This window comes from Eptatretus burgeri, chromosome 4 (assembly GCF_056783735.1).
Source record: "Eptatretus burgeri isolate ZD-2024b chromosome 4, Ebu_testis_v1, whole genome shotgun sequence".
In the NCBI taxonomy this organism is placed as follows: domain Eukaryota; kingdom Metazoa; phylum Chordata; class Myxini; order Myxiniformes; family Myxinidae; genus Eptatretus; species Eptatretus burgeri.
Genome location: NC_140964.1, coordinates 43,083,010 through 43,102,553, shown reverse-complemented (window position 1 = coordinate 43,102,553; position 19,544 = coordinate 43,083,010). Strand labels below are relative to the sequence as shown.

General features: G+C 44.5%; 1 protein-coding gene across 1 annotated transcript in view; it reads right to left on the bottom strand.

Moving 5' to 3' along the window:
• LOC147027911 (uncharacterized) overlaps positions 1 to 19,544 on the bottom strand; it is a 94,722-nt gene that overhangs the window by 54,001 nt on the left and 21,177 nt on the right. The window lies entirely within an intron of this gene.

The following is a 19,544-nucleotide window of genomic DNA, read 5'->3' as shown; positions in this document are numbered from 1 at the left end:
ATTAATATCAAACCTTGAAAAGGCACATCCTCAGGGCCGCAGCAATATATCTGGCAAGTTTCAATTAGATCGGACCAGCGGTTGTCGAGAAACAACGGTCACACACACACACACACACACACACACACACACACACACACACACACACACACACACACACACACACACACACACACACACACACACACACACACACACACACACACACACACACACACACACACACACACACACACACACACACACACACACACAAACACGCGCGCGCAGATGATTTTGGCAACATCACAAAAACATCGAGAAGCTTTCACCGAAAAACAATGTTGCGTTTATATTAACTTTATATAGATGTTTCAGGGATATGTTCACAAACATTAATCTTCAGACACAGCTGCGTGTTGCATGTGGAAAAAAACTTAGAACTTTTGCTCGGTAACTTAGAAAGCTGGTTTATATGGAAACCAGCTCGGAAATCGGGTGTTATTTCACAACTCGCTCAGGGTGACGGGGCACGAACCACTCACTGAGGGTGTCAGAGCAGGAACCACATGTTCAGGGCGTCAGAGCACAAACCACTCGCTCAGGGTGACGGAGCACGAACCACGAGCTCAGGGTGACGGAGCACAAACCACTCGCTCAGGGTGACGGAGCACGAACCACGAGCTCAGGGCAGGACAGCATGAACCACTCGCTCTGAATGAGGTGGCAGGCAAAAGCTTCCTCAATGAATGAACGATTCAATCAGAAGGACATAGCACAGGACTGCCATCGACTGGAAGGCGATCAATATGTGGTTTAATTGCTCATGCATGCAATCCAATGAAATGGTTGATAAGGAACGGTTGACCAAGTGGTTGCTGCATATCATACAGGATATCTTTAACTTTAAAGCCGGTCTTCACTGCGCGCACAGCAGTTAATGAAATAGAACGAATTCATTCAATTAATGACTTTCTCCACAAAAAAGTTGCGCTTAATGAAGAACAAACCCTGGCGACATCGCAAAGTTCAATCGCCCGTGAAATAAACATTGCAGATAATCCACCATCTGCCTGCTCATCTGTGTATGCGTCACGTGGTTTCATCTGTTCGAGGTCCACGCAAACGTCATAACTTTTTTTAAACATCCATTTTTCACCAGATTTGCTTAGATTCCCTGCAGAGCATCTCGCAAAATCTCTGAAAATTTCGACACAGATCTGTCAGACGCAATAGATACGCAGCCCCTGTGTGGAACAAGGCGTGAGGTCGAGCAGTGAATGTATTGAATCATAAAGCTCAATGAAACTGGTTAATTTTGCCACGTCCCTGTACTTTTTGTTCCAACAATATAATTCTCCAAACAGGAGAAAAAGATAAGTTTAATGATTTGGAAATTTCACATTTTCCTGTGTATCGCTTGAGGAGGGAACATCGCCTTGCTTGCACAAAGTAAATAGGTATATCGGCTTCGTTATAAGACTTTATTTCTTTAAATTATCAGATTTCACAACAGATTTCAACACCAATAAAGTACGGACAATGTCGGATCCTCAAAACCGAAATAATATTTTGATGATCTACTTTAATTAGGCTGTGAGAGTAGATCGTGGAATTTGTATCATATAATGCATGAAATCACTCCAAGCTGCAAATGTGAAAACTGGAGTACTTACAAAAGCGATGTACACGGTGATTCGTACCTGTGATGAACAGGTATTCGATAATATGAGTGAGAAAAGTGAAAGAAAAATCTTTATCGTAAAGAAATCGTTGCAGGCTGTTCCAAGTCAGGGCATGGTTGAGCAGGCCGAAAAACATGGCGGCTTCAGACCCCAGCGAGGTTTCCCAGGAAACGTCTTTATACCCCAGAGAGTGAGGTGGCCGAGGATCGCCTGATGAAGGATATAATTTTAAACGGCCATTTATTAACTATCTTCAAAAGGGGTGTTTAAATGAACTGAAATAACCAATTTTCACTCTAGCACTTCCTTGGAGTTCAATTTGTTATGCCTGCACAGTTTCATGATGCCAGGTTTTATTATTTTCGAGTTATGGAGAACACACACACACGTATTGATGTATGAGTATTTAACATTTTCTTTGCTGTTATCACACGAAACTGAGTGTCTCTCAAAATCTTCGTTCGAAGATTGAGTATCTCACCGAGCAGGAAGTTTTCTTATGCCTAAGTCATATTTGCTCAACGGCGAGGATACGGCGGCCGTACGCCCTCTCAATTGACAGAAACGTGCGGCGGCTGCAGAGTTTCTGCGGTGGCCTCAGGGTGGCCCTATGCCGTTTGCCTATCTTTTACAGGCCATAGGGGTCGCCTATGTAATTATACAGGTTTACAGTTTACAGGCCGTAAAGTTTACAGTTTATACGAGTTTACAGGCCGTGGAATTATAATGCGGAGTTATAACTTTTTTCATTTCTACGTTCGCAATTCGACAAACCAAAAAAAAAACTGGTAAAAAAAAAAAAATTTACCCATTCGTTTCCGTCCGTCTGGCCGCACGTTCGCCTTAGGGCTCCCCAGAGGTCGCCTTGCGGGCACCTTGAGGCTACCTTGCGTCTGCCTTGAAAATTTAATGGCCACCGCAGGGCCCCCTTAAGGTCACCGTGCGACATCAAATCAAAGACCGTATGGCAACCCCACGTTTTCGGTCTCCACAATTTCCAAATACGCCGTGCGGCTCCGCGAAAAATAAAAACATACGTGACTGCGACATTGTGTGACCGTGGAAATACTGCAGCCACCATATAATTGCTGGTGGCCGTAGATTTTGAAGACCCCACGGCCGCCGTGGCAAATGTGACCTTGGCGTAACCATCATGGGTCATGCTGGACTTGCAACCGTTTCATTTCTTTCATTTACCGCGCAACCAAAGGCGAAGGAGGTTGTTTTCACCTCTTTCTGTCTGTTTGTTTGTTACGTGCAAAATCGAAGATTTTTCAAGTAAATTGGTTCGTCAATTTTGTTATTCTGTCTGTTTGTTTGTTTATCGCAAATAGGTCACAATTTTAAGCCGATCTTCACGAAGCTTCACCACTTGGTAGAGTTTGTCATTAGGATGAAGCCTATTGTTTTTGAGGTCAAAAAGTCATAAGGTCAACATAGGGTAAAGGTCAACAACTTTGGTGAGATTTATAAAATCCTCAATTTTCATCTGATCGACTTAAAATTTGAAGAGGCTTTATATTTCAGGTGAATTAATTCAATCAACCAATGATTTTTGAGAGCAACATGGACCAAAAAGTCAGTATAGGCCCAAGGTCAAGTACGAAGTTGGTATTTCTAAAATCCTCAATTTTCATCTGATTGACTTGAAGCTTGAAGAAGATATATATTTCAGGTCACTGAATTCAAACTGTGAATTATTTTTGAAGTCACCATGAACCAAAAGGTCAGGGCAAGCCAAAGGTCAACAACTTGGATGAGATTTCTAAAATCCTCAATCCTTTCTTTCTAAATTTCTCAATCGGTTCTTCTGACCATGTCCTTGTCAAAGTGGACATCTCTCTGGCTATTATCAGAGAACCACCTCAACACCGTCGAGTCTGGCATTTCATTCAAGCTGACTGGCAGGGTCTCCAAGCAGCCATCAAACTGAAAGACTGGTCTCCTATCGCTACTTTCTCCAACATGAACTCATCCTGGGAATTACTTCAAAGATACTTGCTCTCCCTCATGCACAGATTTATCACCTCTCGTCTTCAGTTGTCCGACACTTCCTCCCACACTTGGTTCACTGTTTCAAAGCTTGTGGCGAGGCAGTTGCCCTGAAACAACTTGCATTTGTCTCATGGAAAGCAAACCCTACTGAGGGTAATCTCAGTTCCTTCCATAAAGCTTGGAACAAGTGTGTATCTACCCTCACAAGAGCCAGAAACCATTATCTTTCCAAGCTCAAGTCTGAACTTTCAAACCTCTCTCCCTCCTCAAAAACCCTGGTGGCTTCTAATCAAATCTGTTTCTGGTGTATGTTCCCCCTCTATCCCCTCCCTTACCTCTCATGGCCGCGTTGCTGACACCGCACGTGAAAAGACTGAATGCCTAAACACGGTGTTTGCAGCTAAATCTTGTGTCCAAAACCCATCGCTTTCTCTACCCCCTTCACCCAGTCACACCCAACTGTCCCTGGACTCTGTGTCCTTTTCTCCTGACAAGGTGGAGAGCTTGCTGTCAAACCTCAACTCAGATTTTGCAACCAGTCCAGACAACATCAGCCCACGTGTCCTAAAAACCTGCTCTTCTGCTCTTTCTCACCCTCTCTCTGTTTTATTCACCCTCTCATTTACCCAACGTCATCTGCCCTCTGCTTGGAAATCAGTAAACATTCCTGCCCTGCATAAAAAATGTGCAAAAACAGATCCCTGCAACTACAGACCAATCAGCCTTCTGCCAATCATCAGCAAGGTTATGGAATCAATCATCGCTTCAGACATGAAATCCTTCCTCTTCTCCAATGGCTTGATTTCTGATCTTCAATTTGATTTCAGACCAGGTCACCCAACCCTGGATATGCTGCTTCTGCTCTCCCAACAATGGATGGAGGTCCTCAATGCTAGACATGAAATCAGAACCATATCCCCAGACATATCGTGTGTGTTTGACACGGTCTGGCACCCTGCCCTGCTCACCAAACTCTCTTCCTATGGTATCCAAGGCTGTCTGCACTCATGGCTCGCAGACTTCCTCTCCTATCACAGTCATCGTGTGGCTTGAAATGGAATTCTTTCATCCCCTCTTCCTGTCCAGGCTGGAGCTCCTCAAGGTAGCGTTCTGGGCCCTGTTATTTTTCTGGTTTTCATCAACGATCTCACTGACTCTCTGGAAAATCCTCTTTGTCTCTTTGCTGATGACTCCGCCCTCTGCCGTACCATCTGTCATCCCTCATACCAGCATGCATCAGCTTCTTCGCTCACAGCAGATTTGGGTCAAATCACAAACTGGTCCAACACGTGGAACATGTCTTTCAACCCGGGCAAATCACACACTCTCACTACATCTCTCTTGAAGGACCGTTTCAAAAAAAAAACCCCAATCCACTTTCTCACCATTCCTCTGGAAGAAGTCCTTTCTTTCAAGCTTCTGGATCTCACTATCTGCCATGACCTTTCCTGGGAAGCCACATTTCAAACCTCGCCCCCAAAGCCAGTCGTCGACTGGGAATCCTCCGTCATGCAAAGTCCTTCCTTGGCCCACCTGATCTCCTGACCACCAACAAAGCTTTCTTCCACAGTCTGATGGAGTACTGCTCTCCCCTGTGGGCTCGTGCTCCTGCTTCCCACATATCTCGGGTTTACGCTGTGGAAACCAAGACATTTCAGATCATTGGCATCTCCCGCGATGAGGCCGAGTCTTTGGGCCTCTCAGTCTCTCACCGCAGGCTGGTCTGTGGTCTTTCTGTCTTCTACCGTCTCCTCTCCAGCCTCGCTCCCCTGCTCTCGCTGTGATTTGTCCCCACCACATTTCCGCAGGGCGCTCAAGGTCCGCCATCAACTCCCTTCTGGTAAAACCACCAAAATCACTAATCACTGCTCACCTTCACTCTTTCATTCCTATTTTTTTTCTCACCTTTGAAATAAACTCCTTCACTCTGTTCAATCCCATTCTTCCCTCCAGGCCTTCAAAACAGCTCTTCACCACCACCTCTTTTCATCCCCCATCCAAATCCTCGATATTTTCTACCCCCGATAATCCACCCAAGCCCACCTCCTTCAAATTCCCTGCTTTCTTTCCTGAAAGTCCCTGTAATGTCCATCTTGTATTCCCCATGTTCCCCGCCCCATTCCTCTCCCTTCCACTGATCCCCTAATGTCTCTGTTCCCCACTGTTTTGTCCTTCCCACTCCTCTTTTCTCATGCCCCCCCCCCTTGCTGTGTGTTGTGTGCTCACTCTCATACGAGCCTCGACAAGGAACAAAAATGTTTTGTTTTTTTAAACCCTCACACCCCAAACCCAAACACTATCTTCACATGAAAAACCAAACCCTTACAACCCAAAACCAACCCCAACCCTCACATGAAAACCCAAACCACAACCTTAACCTTCACACTTAAAACCCAAACCCAAACCCTAACCCAAACCCTAACCCAAATCTTCATATCCCAAACCCAAACCCAACTCGATCGAAGATCATTCATCAGTTTTACAGAATTTTTTTTTTTTTAAAACAAGCTCAAATGAGCGAAGATCCTCGTACTCTTCATGATGACTTCGTAAAAACGAATATGACGTCATTGTGATGTATCAGGTTTGCGATAAATTATCTGTGCTAATGCCTGGCTTGATTCCCACAAACAAAATTCAAGCAGCTTGCCGAGTTTCGGAGATAATGGAATAGACGATTTCCATTAGCGGCGATATTATGACGTCTACTTTTTTTCTCGGAAGAATTTCCAAAATCGGAGATGGTCACTGCCTGCGCGTGGGCTTTCTGCAAATACATGGCAAGTTTGACGAAGATCCGATGAAAACTCTGGGTTGTGAAACAAAAATGTCAAAAAATAGGAATAACGTCATAAAAATTGATATGACGTCATAGTGATGCATCATATGTGCGGTAATTCATCTCTGCTCATGCCCTGTTCGATTCCCTCAAACAGAATTCAAAAAGCTTGCCTCGTTTTGGAGATAATTTTTTAGGCAATTTCCATCAGCGGAGATATTTTGACGTCATAACTTTTTTTTCTCGGAGGAATTTTCAAAATCGGAGATGGTTACTGTCTGCGCAGGGTATTTTTACATATATCTGCCAAGTTTCAGGAAGTTTTGATGAAAACTGTAGGCTGTGAAACAAACAAGCTCAAATGAGCGAAGATCCTCATTCTCTTAATGATGACATCATGAAAACGAATATGACGTCATTGTGATGTATCAGGTTTGTGATAAATTATCTGTGCGAATGCCCGGCTTGATTCCCGCAAACAAAATTCAAACAGCTTGCCTCGTTTCGGAGATAATGGTATCGGTGATTTCAATAAGGGGTGACATTATGACATCAACTTTTTTTCTCGGAAGAATTTCCAAAATCAGAGATGGTTACTGCCTGCGTGTGGGCTTTCTGCATTTACATGGCAAGTTTCACGAAGATCCGATGAAAACTCTGGGTTGTGAAACAAAAAATAGGAATGACGACATAAAAATTGATATGACGTCATAGTGATGTATCGTATGTGCGGTATTTCATCTCTGCTAATGCCCTGTTTGATTCCCGCAAACAGAATTTAAAAAGTTGCCGAGTTTGAGATAATTTTTTAGGCAATTTCCATTAGCGGAGACATTTTGATATAACGTTTTTTTCTCGGAGGAATTTTCAAAATCAGAGATGGTTACTGTCTGCGCAGGGTATTTTTACATATATCTGCCAAGTTTCAGGAAGTTTTGATGAAAACTGTAGGCTGTGAAACAAACAAGCTCAAATGAGCGAAGATCCTCGTTCTCTTCATGATGACATCATAAAAACGAATATGACGTCATTGTGATGTATCAGGTTTGCGATAAATTATCTGTGCGAATGCCCGGCTTGATTCCCGCAAACAAAATTCAAACAGCTTGCCTCGTTTCGGAGATAATGGTATCGGCGATTTCCATAAGGGGTGACATTATGACATCAACTTTTTTTCTCGGAAGAATTTCCAAAATCGGAGATGGTTACTGCCTGCGTGTGGGCTTTCTGCATTTACATGGCAAGTTTCACGAAGATCCGATGAAAACTCTGGGTTGTGAAACAAAAAATAGGAATGACGACATAAAAATTGATATGACGTCATAGTGTTGTATCGTATGTGCGGTATTTCATCTCTGCTAACGCCCTGTTTGATTCCCGCAAACAGAATTTAAAAAGCTTGCCAAGTTTGAGATAATTTTTTAGGCAATTTCCATTAGCGGAGACATTTTGACATAACGTTTTTTTCTCGGAGGAATTTTCAAAATCGGAGATGGTTACTGTCTGCGCAGGGTATTTTTACATATATCTGCCAAGTTTCAGGAAGTTTCGATGAAAACTGTAGGCTGTGAAACAAACAAGCTCAAATGAGCGAAGATCCTCGTTCTCTTCATGATGACATCATAAAAACGAATATGACGTCATTGTGATGTCTCAGGTTTGCAATAAATGATCTGTGCTAATGCCCAGCTTGATTCCCGCAAACAAAATTCAAACAGCTTGCCTTGTTTCGGAGATAATGGTATAGGCGATTTCCATTAGCGGTGACATTATGACATCAACTTTTTTTCTCGGAAGAATTTCCAAAATCTGAGATGGTTACTGCCTGCGTGTGGGCTTTCTGCATAAACATGGCAAGTTTGACGAAGATCCGATGAAAACTCTGGGTTGCGAAACAAAAAATAGGAATGACGACATAAAAATTGATGTGACATCAGAGTGATGTATCGTATGTGTGTTGAGAGATTGCATCTCTCCCAAGCTGAGAATAGCCATTTGTTAGCAGAATTACTTTTTAATAATCAAAAGTAAAAGAAAGAGCCAAAGGCATTCATTATAGAGCACTCTTAACAGCTGCAGTTCTTGGCTGTGTTAAAAGCCAAAGCATGTGGTCTCTTTCTTTGTGATATGGCTGAGCAACTGACTTTTATTACCCTTGTAAAAACCTTGAGCCAAGAGAAGCCCGATCGTAAATCAACCCTGAGCCAAGGAAGCTTGGTCATAAACAAGCCTCCAGCCGAAGGAAACTCGATCGTAAATCAGTGCCATTTGACACAGCACAACAGCTGCTTCCACTTTCCAAGGAGTGGAATAAGGAAAGGAAGGTAAAGGCTCTTAAAAAGTAATCCGTCTTCCTGGCTCCCTGTCCGGATAATGACCAAACCAGATGGCTTTTAGAGCCCAAAGGGAGGAAATCAGCACCTGGCTTTTACCCCTTGGAGGAAATTGATCTTTGGGAAACAAAGTCTCAATAGAAAGCAGTGATGGGAGCTGGGCCAATCTTGAAACCAGATGGTCCCACAAGGGGCAGGACAAATTGTATATAAGGCAAGCCAGAGTGCCAAGCTAGCAGAGTTAGATTGAGCTGGACTACTGTGGGTATTCTGTGTCTCTCTATATCTCTCCATGTATACATGTTTCGTGTGAATTAAAGCTCTTCTCTACCAACACCATACGTGTGGACAGCGCTCGATCTCAATCAGCGGTGCAACGTGGTCTCAACATTTGGCGTAGTCGGCAAGATAAGACGGACCAAGGAGGAAAGCGAGACTTCCCTGGTGAGACAAAGGAGGACAGAAGCCGGCCGGCTTAAAGATAAGGTAAGAAGAACTGCCTCTTTTCTCGCACCAGGGCATACAAGTTCGCTGCTCTTTGTGATCTGTCCTTATCTTAAAAGAACAAGGGGGAGAAGGAGCTTTTTTATACATCAAAAGGGGGTACCCCTGGGAGGGTTAAGGGTCCATTGTGAGGTTGAGGGAAACCCAGGAAGGGGCAACCCAAGAACATCTCGGGACAGGGTCCAAACGGGAGATTCCGTTGAGAGATTGAGTGTGCGGGAGGTGTGCCAGGGAGTGTGAGGGTCCGTGGAAAGGTGAAAGACGCCCGACCCAGCCCGAGATCACCCCCAGGCGGGAAACACTGTCCCGACCCAATAAATACTCTAGGAAGGACCAAGGGAAATGGGGAATAAGCTTGTGAAACCAAAGTCGGATAAAAATGCACTGCCCACGAATACCGTGGCGGGAATGATGTATGAAAAATATGGAGTTAAGTCATGTACTCAATTGGCATTGTGGTATAAGTGGACAAAACAGGACGCACACCCATTCCCGAGATGGGGTTCCTTAAGAGCAGAAATTATATAGATAACCTGTCATGCCGATTAGAACAATGGACAAGTGATAAGTTAGAACCAGAGCCAGACCTTGAAGCTTGCAAATTATGGGAGGGAGAGGTCCTCCAAGTAAATGAAGTAGCTAGAAATTTGGTAAAGCGGAAACTGTTGGAATTAGAAACACAGGTTAAAGAATTGCCACAACAAGGGATTGAGATTACTCCCGCCCCTGTAACTGCCTCCGAAATGGTGGTACAAGGGCGGGAAGCTCAGGGAAGTAATGCAAGTAATCCATCTGCATACATTAATAACACACCAAGTTTGTATCCGAACCTGGAAGGTATGGGGTTGATGGCCACAGCGTCTGCCTTCCCGGTTCAAGAGGTAACTCTGGAGGTGTCAGGATCACAGCCAGCTCAGTCAGTGTACCGACCGTTTAAAGAAAGCGAATTAAGATCAATGAAGGAAAGAGTGTTAGATCAGGGAAGAAATGCAGGAGCAATAAAGGAATTAATATCGCAGTGGGTTGAGGCACACCGCTGCACGCATAACGACATTGGGGTGTTATGTCAAGCCGTGTTGTCTCCATACGTGTGGAAGAAAGCTCGGGAAGGTGCTGAGTGGACAGCGGACGAACCAGCAGAATGCACCAACGCAGATCGGCAAAGTAAGCGACGGCGCCTGTATGATGAGATTGAAACAGCGTTGCGACCACCAGCACGAGATTGGGATAAGATTTATGAAACAAAGCAACGTCAAGGGGAATGGGCATCCGAATTCATGGATAGATTAATACAGACACTCTTACAATATGGGGGTTTTCAAGTTGAGGGAGACATACCACAGCGAACATTGACAAACTTCGTAATGGAAGGGCTCAGGCCTCAAATTAGGAAGCAATTAAAGTATGTACTGTTAGGTTGGCAGGGCAAAGTGGCAAGTCAGATTTGTATAGTGGCTGATCAATGTATGGACCAAGCGGAAGAAAGGGAGAACGCAAAGGCAAAAATTAAAGACGAAGTGTTGCAGATGGTGTTGTTAGACAAAGCAGCAGAATGCACCAACGCAGATCGGCAAAGTAAGCGATGGCGCCTGTATGATGAGATTGAAACAGCGTTGCGACCACCAGCACGAGATTGGGATAAGATTTATGAAACAAAGCAACGTCAAGGGGAATGGGCATCCGAATTCATGGATAGATTAATACAGACACTCTTACAATATGGGGGTTTTCAAGTTGAGGGAGACATACTGCAGCGAACATTGACAAACTTCGTAATGGAAGGGCTCAGGCCTCAAATTAGGAAGCAATTAAAGTATGTACTGTTAGGTTGGCAGGGCAAAGTGGCAAGTCAGATTTGTATAGTGGCTGATCAATGTATGGACCGAGCGGAAGAAAGGGAGAACGCAAAGGCAAAAATTAAAGAAGAAGTGTTGCAGATGGTGTTGTTAGACAAAGCAGTAGAAAAAAGAAATGATAAGGATTGGAGAAAGTGGGAACTGGAGGAAGATGACACAGACTCGGAAGAGGAAGCGGCCAGACAATGGGGACGACTAAGGAGAGTTCTGCAAAGAACCCCACTAGCAGCACAGGACAAACGGCCCAAGAGAGGGAGTGGAAGAAACAAAAATTGGACACAAGCGCCACCACAGACCCGCTCAAGAACTGCAGCAGGCCAAGGGCAGGTACAACCAACAGCGCCGCAAGTATGTTTCCAGTGCAGACAACATGACATTGGAAAAGGGATTGCCCCCAACGACGACGATCGGGGTTCCAGCAGGAAGGAGGATCAAACCAACCGCAGGATGGTAGGTCATATTGACAGACCGCGGGTGGCCTCGTGGTGCAAGGAGCGATGCTGACATTAACACCAACAGAAGAGCCGACCTACATTCTGGATGTCTCAGGTAAGAAACTTTCCTTTTTAGTTGACACGGGAGACACTCAGTCTACTATTGCAGCCAAAGAGCTGCCAGGGGTTGAAAAATCCAATGCTAATGTACAAGTAGTAGGGTTAGGGGGCAAGATACAGACATTAAGTGCAACGACACAATTACCAGTAAGATGTGGACCTTTGCAGGAAAAACACGCTTTCCTTCTCACAACCACTACACCGGTGAATCTGTTAGGCAGGGACTTGTGTAAGTTGGGATGTACGATAGCATGCACAAACAAAGGGGTTTTTGTCGATATTCCCCGGGATAAAACACATTCAGCAATGATGATTTTGATGACACCGCACCCAGTTGTCTATTGGTGGAGGCTGCCAAGACAGCCGATTAGTGATGTTTTGATATGTTTAAATGCAATCTTAGCCGAAAGTAAGGAAATGCAAATGTGGCTAGACAATGCACAAGTAATGACACACACCTACTATGATCCCCCACATTGTACAATCTATTATGATGCGAATGGAAATGATGTTGAATTTACAGAGAAAATTGCTCCGCAATCTGTTAACACACAATGATTTACTGATTTACCGTTTGATGATTGGTAAGGAAGGTGTTGCAATGGAGGTTATGCTCACAGAAACCCAAAGGCAATTGATAAAATACCCGCCGGGAGTGACCTCGCATGTGACAATAACTACGGCAAGGGGGTATCACCCGAAGGATTTGGGTTTAATGGTTCATCGCCTGCAGGGGGCAGTATTGACCTGCACGACAACAGTGTTGCATTGGCAAGTGCATAAGCTAGCGAATGATGAAGGGTGGATTTGTGATTTTCAGGAACAGATGTTACGAGGATTGGTGGAGGAGGTTCATCTACCACCGAAGCGCGAGAAGATGATGGAAATGGCAAATGAAACAGGAAACAAAGAAAGTTTGATAGAAAAAGTCCCGCAAGAACTGTGGACCCGACATGACAATGATGTGGGCCATATCATTGGGGCAACGCCCCTAGTGGTTAAACTCAAATCTGGAATGCCTTGGCCGAATGTGCGTCAATACCCTCTCCGAAAAGAGGCTGAGGCCGGGATAGCTGAGGCCGGGATAATTGAATCCTTGAAGGAACAAGGTATAATTGTAGAAGTTTCAAGTCCATGTAATATGCCTATACTGCCAGTGAAAAAGCCACAGAAGAATAAGTGATTTGTCCAAGACTTACGGGAAGTAAATGAGGTGATTCAAAGTATCCACCCTGTGGTACCAAGTGCAGAGGGGTTGATAACATCTATACCCGCAAGCTCCACCCATTTTACTGTCATTGATTTATGTTCTGCATTTTTCTCCGTACCCATTGATAAGGAATCGCAGTTTTTGTTTGCCTTCACATACAAGGGCCGTCAATATACATGGACGGTGTTGCCACAGGGGTTCGCTGATAGTCCCACTTTATTTTCACGTGCTTTGCATAAAGATTTGGAAGATATTGTCCTCGAGGGTAAATCAGTGCTGCTACAGTATGTGGATGACTTGCTAATTTGCTCCCCAAACAAAGCAGCGTGTGAAACAGATATGCTGCAGCTGCGACAGGCATTGGCAAGGAAAGGCCACAAGGTAAATAAGGACAAGCTCCAATTAGTGCAGGAAAGGGTTAAGTATCTGGGACACCACATTTCACATGGAAAGAGGGAATTGGACAAGGGAAGGATAATTTCAATTGCGGAAGTGCCCCGCCCTCGCACAAAGAAAGAGATGATGCGATTCCTAGGTACTGTATGGCAACCTACTGTAGACAGTGGCTCGTCGATTATGCAATCCTGACTAAGGAACTGTATGTTGTCGTGGGCAAAAACCAGCCCAATGTAATCGAGTGGACTGAGAAGATGGGGGAATGTTTTACCCAACTAAAAACAGCACTCTCGACGGCGCCAGCCTTGGGCCTACCAGACTATGAGAAGCCATTTTTTCTTTATTCTCACGAAACTAAAGGATTTGCGCAGGCTGTGCTGACGCAATCCCACGGCGACCGCCAGCGACCAATTGCATATTTCAGCCGAAGGCTGGACCCAGTCGAACGCGGCCTACCCCTTTGTTTGCAAGCAGTGGCTGCAGCCAGCTATGCAGTTAAGCGCACGGCAGAGATCGTAATGGGCCACCCTCTTACTCTAAAGGTACCTCACTGCGTTGTGGCTTTATTAACCCAGAAGCAAACACAACATTTAACCAACACGCGCCTGATGCAGTACGAGACGACTCTCCTACACCAGCCGAACCTGCAGGTTGAGAGATGTAATGTTCTTAATCCTGCTTCTTTGCTGCCAACGGAAGAAGACGGCGATCCTCACGATTGCACAGAGGCAATACAAGAAGTATCCACCGTGCGCCCGGATCTAAAGGATCAACCCTTAGAACACCCGGACCTCACCTTGTTTGTCGATGGTTCGGCCTATCGAGGCCAAGACGGCTCGGGGCATGCAGGATACGCCGTGTGCACCGACAGTGAAGTTATTGAAGCGATACGCCTGCCTTCACATTTTTCTGCCCAGCAGGCGGAGTTGTGTGCCCTTATAAGGGCATGTGAATTATCTGCCGATATCTCGGTAAATATATACACTGACTCTAATTATGCTTTTGGTGTAGTACATGACAAAGGTGCGATATGGAAAATGCGAGGGTTTCTCACCTCTGCTGGAACACCCATAAAAAATGGTGAGTTAGTTTCTGAGCTGTTAAAAAGTATTTCGGCGCCAGCGGAAGTTGCGGTTATCAAATGCCGCGCACACCAGAAACTGACTACGGATATAGACAAAGGAAATGACAAGGCGGATAAAGCTGCAAAGGAGGCGGCTGGTCTGCCTATCCCATCGGTAATGCCAGCGCGACTACCAACGGAACAAATTAAGCTGCATCAGTAGAGCTTGTCAGATATTATTGCAATTCAAACTGCAGCATCGCTAAATGATCGAAACAAATGGCAAGTTGCAGGAGGAACAGTGGATGAAGACGGACTATGGTCAAACAAAGGGAAGGTCATAGCGCCTACTGAGATCCTACCATGGCTTGCACGCATAGCCCATCTGAATGGACATGTGTGCAAGAGGGGGACTGTGAGACAGGTACAAGAATCCTGGAATGCACCAGGAATTGGGAAAATAGCAGAAGGGGTTTGTAAAAGCTGCCAGGTATGTCAACAGCATAACCAACAGAAAGAGGGAAAAACACGGGAACTGGGAGCTCACCCTCCCCTTGGGGGCCATTCGTGCACCTACAAATAGATTTCATAAAAATGCCTCCATCATGCGGGTTCAGCAATGTTTTGGTAGTGGTAGACATGTTCACCAAGTGGGTAGAGGCATACCCATGTGCAAAGGCTGATGCCGCTACCGTGGTAAAGCACCTGCTAAAAAACTTTTTCTGCTGATTTGGCATCCCTTATAAGGTGTCCCACGATCAGGGGGGAGACTTCATGGGGGAAGTGACACAGGCAGCATGTAAAGCACTGGGAATTAAACAAGCATTTCATTGTGTTTACCACCCACAGTCAGCAGGTGCTGTAGAACGGCAGAACGGAATCTTAAAGAACAAATTGGCAAAAATAATAACGGAAACGGGGTTAAAATGGCCAGATGCAATACCCTTGGCACTAATGAGCATGCGATCAACAGTAAACCGGAAAACAGGATTATCCCCTCATGAAATACTAATGGGAAGGCCGATGCGGCTGCCCGTGACTGCCCCCACAAACATGGATAAGCTGAATATTACAATGATGGACGAGAACTTGCTGACATTTTGTAAACAGCTCTGCAGGATCGCAAGGGCGATACACACAAGGGTAAAAGAGGCCCTACCCGAACCAGTGGACGAGCCGTACCACGCCTTCCAGCCAGTAGACTACGTACTGATAAAACACTTCACAAGGAAAACAGCCTTGGAACCTCGGTGGAAAGGACCATTTCAGGTACTGCTGACCACTCCGACTGCGGTAAAGTGCGAAGGTAAGACAGCTTGGATACACGCCACACATTGTAAGCTTGCAATACCAGCAGAGACAGGGACAACATGAACAACACCTATCTTACCACGACCGTGATTCTTTGTGCACTAGTTTGCATATGGGTAATTCGCAATGCCGACTGGAAACATGATGATGAAGGAATCACTAATAATGTGAGAACTACTATAATGGGAAAAGAGAGTAAGGGATTAGATCAGGGAGACTTAAGGGGTGGTAAAAGAAAGAGACGAGGAATAACCCTACATAAAGAATTGACCAACCATCCACTGAACACCTACTTGGCACTATCCCTACAGTATGCTAGGACAATGAACAAAAGGGAATGTTGGGTATGCTCCCAACCTCCCACACTCCTCAAAACACGGATTACCCTTGTATGCAGTTCCACTCCAGGGGGAGGACATGTGTGGGTACTTAGTCCGTAGGCAAGATAGGCCAATTTTAACTAAAGTAGAGAAGACACCAGCATCAGTGAAAGAAAGAATAGCAGAAATAAGGAGTAACTGGGAAGAGGGGGGATACAATTGTATGAGCTTTGAGCATTGGTATTACCCTAAGTACAGAACTATTGAACGGAGAGTCGTGATACAGGGCCCGGTGAGAGCAATAAAAATAACAAACCTTGACGGATTGAAGAAGGGGGAAGGATTAGAAAAGTACCCTCCACATTTTCAACTCATGCACAAACAAATTGGACTAATTTGCCTCGTTAGAAGACAGGGCAGCGGACCCTACTTAGGAGAATCAACATGCCAACATTATGCTAGACATGGGAATGAGGCGGTCACCATTGAAGGACGAATAAATGGGACAACCATACCTGTAAATATAGAAGAAAATAACCTCGTCGAACCACAGGCACCCCTGAATGGTACATATTTTGTGTGTGGATATAAGGCGTACTCATGGCTACCGGTGGGATGGATAGGGTCATGCTATTTGGGATTTGTACTACCCCGGATTCGGATCACTGACCAATCGCCATTTATGCCACAGGCCAGATTGAAAAGAGCCATTTCAGAAGTTGAGAGGTTTTTTATGATTGCATTTCCTTTTTATGGAGCTGGCAAAAGTGCAAGGGAAATTATTAATTTGGCAGCATCATTGGAGAAACTGGCAAACACCACCAGCGAAGGATTCCACAAAACAAGTGCCGAGCTGGTAGCTATACGGACAACCGTTATGCAAAACCGTATCACCCTGGATATGCTGCTGGCAGAAAAGGGAGGGACTTGTTCGGTCATCGGGGCAGAGTGCTGCACATACATCCCAGATAATTCAGAAGAAATCGACAATTTGGCCAACAAAATAAAGGCCGAAGGTGCAAAATATCATAATTTTAACAAGGGATGGTCAATGGGATCTTGGTTGATGGGAGTATTTGGCAGTTGGGGAGCTTGGATAATCCATTGGTTGTTCATTGGGCTCATGATCTTCATAGCTGTGATCGTTGTCATCACTTGTATTAAAAGTCTAATCAGGGAGTGCGTGAGACGATGTTCCTCCGCAGCAAAGAAGGCAACAAAAACGAAGACAGACCTGGGAAGGCCTGCTGTGATTGCCGTGGTCGAGCCGCTGCCAGCACCTCCACCGTCTTTACCCCCCCCCCTGATAATTCACTTCTCTTTCGCTCCCCAACCCATACAACCTGAAATATACTGTGAACTTAATGGGACTGTTGACCCACTGCTCAATCTCACATTGGATGAGTGCCTCGAATTGCTTGCGCCAATGGGGGACATGGGAAGAAATACTATATAACCACTGCCTTGTTGGCAAATACTCTGGGATTTTGTACTTTCTTATTTTACTCTGGAATTTTGTACTTTCTTATTTTACTCTGGAATTTTGTATTCTGGCTTGCAGTTAACCAAACATGTTCGTAAAGAACAATAGTTAGCCAAAATATTCTTACTTGTTGTTCGTAACGAATCCATGTTAGTTAAATATATACATATATATCCTTTTGTGCATAAAGTAACTTTGTGAGAGCCGCTTTTGGAAGGAAACTTTGCTTCCTCAGGACCTATGCCGAAGTCATAATTGTTGAAACGTATCCACTGTTCTACAGAGGGGTGGGGTGTTGGTGGGCCAGTTAGGGGGGTAGAGAGGGGGCTTTTCTATAAGGCTAGAAGGTGCTGAAGGAGCCTCCGTGACGTCATGGGCCACTTGGAGCTGACCATAAGAGTGGACCACGTGTAGAAAAGAATCCTGCCTGCCGTCCTACCAGTCCATGGATGCTCCATCTCTCAAATTTATTATGTAACTGTTTGTTTATTTTGCACAAATGTTCCAAAGTAACAAGAGGAGCGATTGTTGAGTGATTGCATCTCTCCCAAGCTGAGAATAGCCATTTGTTAGCAGAATTACTTTTTAACAATCAAAAGTAAAAGAAAGAGCCAAAGGCATTCATTATAGAGCACTCTTAACAGCTGCAGTTCTTGGCTGTGTTAAAAGCCAAAGCATGTAGTCTTTTTCTTTGTGACACGGCTGAGCAACTGGCTTTTATTACCCTTGTAAAAACCTTGAGCCAAGAGAAGCCCGATCGTAAATCAACCTTGAGCCAAGGAAGCTTGGTCATAAACAAGCCTCGAGCCGAAGGAAACTCGATCGTAAATCAGTGCTATTTGACACAGCACAACAGCTGCTTCCACTTTCCAAGGAGTGAAATAAGGAAAGGAAGGTAAAGGCTCTTAAAAAGTAATCCGTCTTCCTGGCTCCCTGGCCGGATAATGACCAAACCAGATGGCTTTTAGAGCCCAATAGGGAGCAAATCAGCACCTGGCTTTTACCCCTTGGAGGAAATTGATCTTTGGGAAACAAAGTCTCAATAGAAAGCAGTGATGGGAGCTGGGCCAATCTTGAAACCAGATGGTCCCACAAGGGGCAGGACAAATTGTATATAAGACAAGCCAGAGTGCCAAGCTAGCAGAGTTAGATTGAGCTGGACTACTGTGGGTATTCTGTGCCTCTCTATATCTCTCCATGTATACATGTTTGGTGTGAATTAAAGCTCTTCTCTACCAAGACCATACGTGTGGACAGCGCTCGATCTCAATCAGCGGTGCAACGTGGTCTCAACACGTGCGGTATTTCATCTCTGCTAATGCCCTGTTTGATTCCCGCAAACAGAATTTAAAAAGCTTGCCGAGTTTCGGAGATAATTTTTTCGGCAATTTCCATTAGCGGAGATATTTTGACATAACATTTTTTTCTCGGAGGAATTTTCAAAATCGGAGATGGTTACTGTCTGCGCAGGGTATTTTTACATATATTTGCCAAGTTTCAGGAAGTATCGATGAAAACTGCAGGCTGTGAAACAAAAAATTCAACAAGAAGATGATGAAGAACAACAGTGTGAGTTAGACTTATAGATCCTCCATGAGGATCTTATCACTCAACGAATTATGATTTTTTTAAACAGTTTAATTTTTTTTTTTTTGAGCAGTTCAATAATAATACAAGGTCAACACAGTTTTTCAACTCAACAAAGTTTTTGGTTTTTTCTTCCAGTTCCATCTTAAGAATGAAGTTTCAGTTGTTTCAAGTTTGAAGAAGTGGAAAGGAAGAGATATATTGTAAATTTGTCTCAGGAAATCTCAGGTCTTCCCAGCACTTTCTTGATATTGCTGAAAAAGAATAAATAAATACATTACATGTCTAACATCGAATTAAATAATATATAACCATTAATTTTTAATCAACTGAACTTACCACTCATCAAGCACCATCCAACCAAGAATGACATGGATAGATTGATTTAGATCTCCAAAGGTCTCCAAGGCAGAACTCATTTTTCGAGTCTGGAAGCTCGGTCTCATATTTTGCGCCCTCAAGGTCGAACTCTTCTTCTGATTTTCCCGA